The sequence below is a fragment of the Elephantulus edwardii genome, unplaced genomic scaffold (assembly GCF_000299155.1).
Source record: "Elephantulus edwardii isolate Elephantulus edwardi_28Jun2011 unplaced genomic scaffold, EleEdw1.0 scaffold00178, whole genome shotgun sequence".
In the NCBI taxonomy this organism is placed as follows: Eukaryota; Metazoa; Chordata; class Mammalia; order Macroscelidea; family Macroscelididae; genus Elephantulus; species Elephantulus edwardii.
Genome location: NW_006399928.1, coordinates 4,599,583 through 4,605,132, shown reverse-complemented (window position 1 = coordinate 4,605,132; position 5,550 = coordinate 4,599,583). Strand labels below are relative to the sequence as shown.

General features: G+C 38.8%; 1 pseudogene; it reads left to right on the top strand.

The window, feature by feature from the left end:
* Positions 1 to 2,336: 2,336 nt before the first annotated feature.
* The window catches only part of LOC102843591, an 11,390-nt pseudogene continuing 8,176 nt past the window's right edge, over positions 2,337 to 5,550 (top strand).

Below are 5,550 nucleotides of genomic sequence, written 5' to 3'. Positions count from 1 at the left end.
TGGCACAGGACAGAGCAGAGTTTAGGGCTGTTGTACATAGGGTCGCTATGAGTCGCAAGCGACTCGATGGCACATAACAACAACAACAACAACAACAACATATGATTAGGTATTATTTTCATGAGAAAAGTCCAGAATAAGAGCATCATAGTAAAGTGGACTTGGGATGGGAGGTTTGTGTAATAATGAAAAAAAAATTTTTTTTTCTTTAAAAAGAAAACCAAGCTGGGGTAGGAGTGTGTAGGTAGGAAAGTGTGCAACAATATCTGAATGGAAATCTGAAGTTTCTTTAAACTTTCATTAAAATGAAAAAAAAATTAATTTTTTTAAAAAAAATACAAATCCATAATGAGGTGATGGGTCTGTGGGCTGGACTAGGGCCTGGGGCCTTGTGGTCTCCCTCCACTCTAGGGGTCAGCAGCTAGCTAGTATCTCCATGGCAGTCTTGTCCTGATGGTAGTCACAAAGGGGAGTTTCTGGGATCGTGTTTGTTGTGCATTACTGTTCTCTCCCCCCTAAAAGTGTGTGGCCTTTGAGCCTTAGACTAAAGGTCGAGGCCTGCTAGAGGTTGTGACTTTAAAATCCATAATGAAATGATGGGTCTGTGGGCTGGCCTCGGGCCTGGGGTCTTGTGGTCTCCCTTCACTCTAGGAATTGGTGGCTAGCTAGCATCTCCATGGTGGTCTCGCGTTGATGGCATTCACGAAGGGAAGTTTTTAGGGTTGTGTTTGTTGTGTTTTACTGTTTGTTCTTTTCTCCCCCTCCAAAAGTGGGTGCCCCTTGAGCCTTAGAGTAAGAGTGGAAGCCTGCTAGAGCATGTGGATTTAAAATCTGTAATGAGGCAATGTGTCTTTGGAATGTCATCCCACATGATTCTAATGTTTCCTTCATTTTCTTTATGTTTCATATATAATTTTTCTTCTGGTATGTTTCTGGTGAGGCTCTTGTCTTCCAGCCCACTGACTCTCTGTTCCATCTCTTCCATTCTACTTTTTTTTTTTTACTCACAAGTGTGTTGGACACTTCTGCCATTTCTATATAAATATTCTGGATTGCATTTTCATGCTTTTCTTTATTTCCAGTACTGTGTTGGCTGTACACTCTCTGTCTTGTGATGACTTTTTAAGTTCTTGTACCTCTTCATCTATACTACCAATTCTTTCATTCATTTTTTGCACTTTCTTCTGTATCTGCTCAAGTTGCTTCTCATCAATATTTTTCTTTGTTGCTGTCTCTGGGGTATTTACTCTCTTAATGACTTCCATTGCTTCTTCCATTATTTGTATCTTCTTCTGTAGCTGTTCAAATAACTCCACATCAACATATTTCTTCTGGTTAACTCTCTCTGGGGTATTCATTAGGTCTGCCTTTTTAGGAGGTTTATTTTGGTTTTTTCATGATGAGTGGGGCAGTTTGCTGCTTTCTTGTCATTATGTGAGTCTTTTCTTAGTAGATATTCGGTTGTTGAAATATATAATAACAGGTTATGGCAATGTTTTGTGAATGACCTGTATATTGGTGCTCCTCTCCTGGGAAGAAGAGACAACCAGCAACGGGGTGACTGTTGCCCTCCTGATACTGTGCCTTCACCAGGCCTCTTCTGTTTGAGCTTAAGAAATCCCACGTGATTTAGCTAAATAGCAGTGTTTCACCTAAAGTTCCTCTGATATTGGTGCTTCTGGCGCTGGACAGCAGGGCAGCACCTGTGTGGTCTCCAGATGGCGCAGGAATGGAGTCTCCAGCGGGTGGGGGCAGCAGTATAGTGCTCTCTGCGGGATTGTGGTCTAAAACTGCAGCCCCACAACCTGGCAGGCAATGGTTCTGCAGTTTGCCAGGGTGTGAGTGTATTTCAGCATGCCTGCAGCCTTTAGCGATGCAGGGGAAGTTGTGGTTGGAAGATGTTCTTGGGCCAGCCATGCCATACAGGCCTTGGTGTCTTGCAGCAGAGTGATGGTAAGGTCCCACAAGAGCGAGTCTCCCACGAAGTCTTAAACTGCATGTAATACCAGCTGACAAGGCTACTTTTACTAATATAACCCAGTCAACTGGGATAAGCCGAGATCCATCAGCATGCTTCTCAAAAGCCTCATAGCAAAAGGAGAATGCATACCATAATTACTAACAATTATTTTTTATTATTAATTTTATTTTTATTTTTTTATTTATTACTTCGGTTCCTTTAGTACATTAAAAGAAAATGTTTAATGAGTAATATTAACTACCTGTTCCTAATTATCCATATCTACTCATATAGGGGTCACAAAAAGCATTTGACATTGCACAGCATCTAAATCTTCTTTTCTCACTTTCAAAATTAGTTGCTCAACCATTCCATAATGGGGGGCCTGCTGGAGGAGGAGCAAGAGATTTTAATGTCAGTCTTCCAAAATTAGGCAATTCATCAGAATTCTTTAAATTATCATCTGAATCCTCCAAAAGGTTAACATCTTTTTGTCATAATAAATGTAACTGTGGCTTTGGAATTCTACTCTTGGGAGGAATTCTGTTCTGATAAATCATTTTGACTTTGAACAGATTGTAATTTCTCTGAGAGAGTTTCATATAAATGTTCAATAGTGTACTACTTATCATCTTGATTAGCACAAGAATCAATACTATCTGAAAAAAGGTTCTATTAAAGAAAAAAAGGTTCTATTACCATCTTAACTGCTGCTCATAAGTTCACATTTGTACACACAGGAGCATCAAGACCTCTTTTTTCAATTGCTTGTTAATTTCCTTCCAAATAGTTAAATCTGAAGTGCCCTCATACAGGAACCAAGGACACTATTGATCAATGCATAATAATAACTCAAATAAGCTCTTGAGAGTTACTTTCATCCCAGCATTTTTAATTAATTTTTTAATAAACAAACAAATGGCTTATATTTTTCCTTTAGTTTTGTTTTGCCCCATTATTATCATGTTGATTGTTGTTATGTGCTACCAAGTTGCCTATGACACAGAGGGACAGCAGCTTTGATGCCTACTCTGTCATGAGCCAGTCTCACTGATTCCGAAACACCAACTCCCATTGCCCCAGTTACTGATGTATCAATGCCCCAGTTACTGATGTATCAATCCGCCTCATCCGGGGTCTTCCTTTCCTGGAAACTACTTCCTGTTCCAAGTATAGGTTTCACATAAGCACAATTGAATGTTCTGGGATTTTTTTCCTTCTCAAGGTTAACCATAATTTCTTGTGATCTACACACAATGATATTCTTTTGCATAGTCAATGAAAGACAGATAGATATCCCTCTGGTACTCTTTGATTCAATCAAGATCTATCTGTGATTGGTAATAATGTTTCTAGTGCCACAACCTCTTCTAAACACAGATTATATTTCTGGTAGTTCTCTGTCAATATACTGTCCCAGCGTGTCCAGGATTAGGGTTAGGGTTAGGATTAGAGTTAGGGTTTCATCCTAGATGAAACATGTTTGATGAAATATGTCAGTTGGTATTCCATCAATTCCTAGGGCTTTATTTTTTGCCCAGACCTTTAGAGCATTTTGATGTCTCCTTCATCACCAGTGCCTCTTAATTATATGTTCTTTCTTTAAATTCTTCTATGTCAGCCAATTCGTTTTGGTACAGTAACTCTGTATACTCCTTTCATCTTCTTTTGATACTTTCTGGATCGTTCAATATTCTACCCATAACATCGTTAAGTATTGTGACTCAAGGCTTGAATTTGTTCTTTAGTTCTTTCAGGCTAAGAAATGTCGAGCAAGTATGGCCCTTTTGATTTTCAGGCTCAGTTCTTTGCACATTTCATTATAGTACTTTGCTTTTTCTTCCCATGCTGCCCTTAGAAATTTTCTATTCAGCTCCTTAACATCTTGATTTATTTCCTATGCGTTGGCTTCTTGGAGCTCTAGTGTAATATTCAGAGTCTCTTCTGACATCTATTTTTGTCTTCATCTTCTGTCTTTGTAGTGACCTTTTGCATTCTTCGTGGATGATACTCTTGATATCCTCCCACAGATAATCTGGTTCATTAGTGCTCAAGGCCTCAGATCTGTTCCTAAGTTGGTTTTTAAATTCAGGTTGGATAACCTCAAGGTGAAATTTTTATTTTTGTGGAGTGGATTTGACCTTTTCTAGCTTTAATTTGAATTTTCATATGAGTAGTTGATGATCTGTTCCACAATCAGCACCTGGCCTAGTTTCCACTGTTCATATTAAACTTCTCCAATGAGTCCTTCCATAGATGTAATCAATCTGATTCCTGTGCATATCATCAGGTGAAATTCATGTGTATAGCCTGTGTTTATGTTTCTTATAAAAGGTATTTACTATGCATTGTTGGTGGAATTGAAAATGGTGCAACCATTCTGGAAGGCAGTTTGGTGCTTCCTCAAAAAGCTGAACATAGAAATTCCATATGACCCAGCTAATCCACTACTTGGAATATGCCCTGAGAATATGAGAACTGAGCCACAAACTGAGATTTGTACACCAATGTTCATAGCAGCATTATTCACCGTTGCAACAACATGGAAACAGCCCAAATGTCCAACCACAAACGAATGGATTGAGAAATTATGGTACATTTAAACAATGGAATATTATGCAGCACGCAGGAGCAATAAATTTGTAAATTATTACCGAACTTGGGAGAGACTGGAGAGCATTCTGCTGAGTGCACTAACTCAGTCCCATAAAGATAAATATTGTATAAAACCATTATTGTAGAATGAGTATAAGGATCCGGGAGGGGTGGGAGAAGCTGGAAGCAGAGGGATGTGAATGGGCAGGGGGAAGGGAGAATTAATCATTGGGTTGTACAATTTGATGGGTGGGGGGTGAGGGAAATTGAAAGAATTTGTTCAAATTTGTATTTGAATTTTGCAAATAAACTAGTAGGGAAAAAAGATTGTTACTATGAATAAATCATTAATTTGTGCAGAATTCTATTATTCTATCCCCAGCCTCATTTTTGTCACCAATTCCATGTTTTCCTATTACTGATCCTTTTCCTTGGCTTCCAACTTTTGCATTCTAGTCACTCATTATTAAGAATGCATCTTGATTGCATGTTCAATCAATTTCTGACTGCAAAAGTTGGTAGAAATCTATTTTCTCCTCTTTGGCTCCAGATGTTAGTGCATATATTTGAATGATAGTGGTATTCATTGGACTTCCTTGTAGGCATATGGATATTATCCTGTCACTCACAACATTGTATTTCAAGATGGATCAAGAAAGAGCCTTCTCCCCCCACTCCCACCTATTCTGGGAGGAAATCTTTGTTTGCACTAATGTCCTAATGTTCTTATGTGTCTTTCTGATCTTTTAATGCCTCAAAAAATGATTTAATGCACTGCAATCCTAGAGGTACATGGTTCAAATCCACCAGGTGCTCTGTTGGAGAAGAGGGACAATCTCCTCTTGTACCAGTCAAATCTGATTTGATGGTACAAACACACATACAATAATAAAATAAAATGTTGTTCTTATGTGCCGTTGAGTCGTTTGTGACTCATAATGACCCTATGTACAACAGCCCTAAACCCTGCTCTATCCTGTGCCAATCGCATTGCC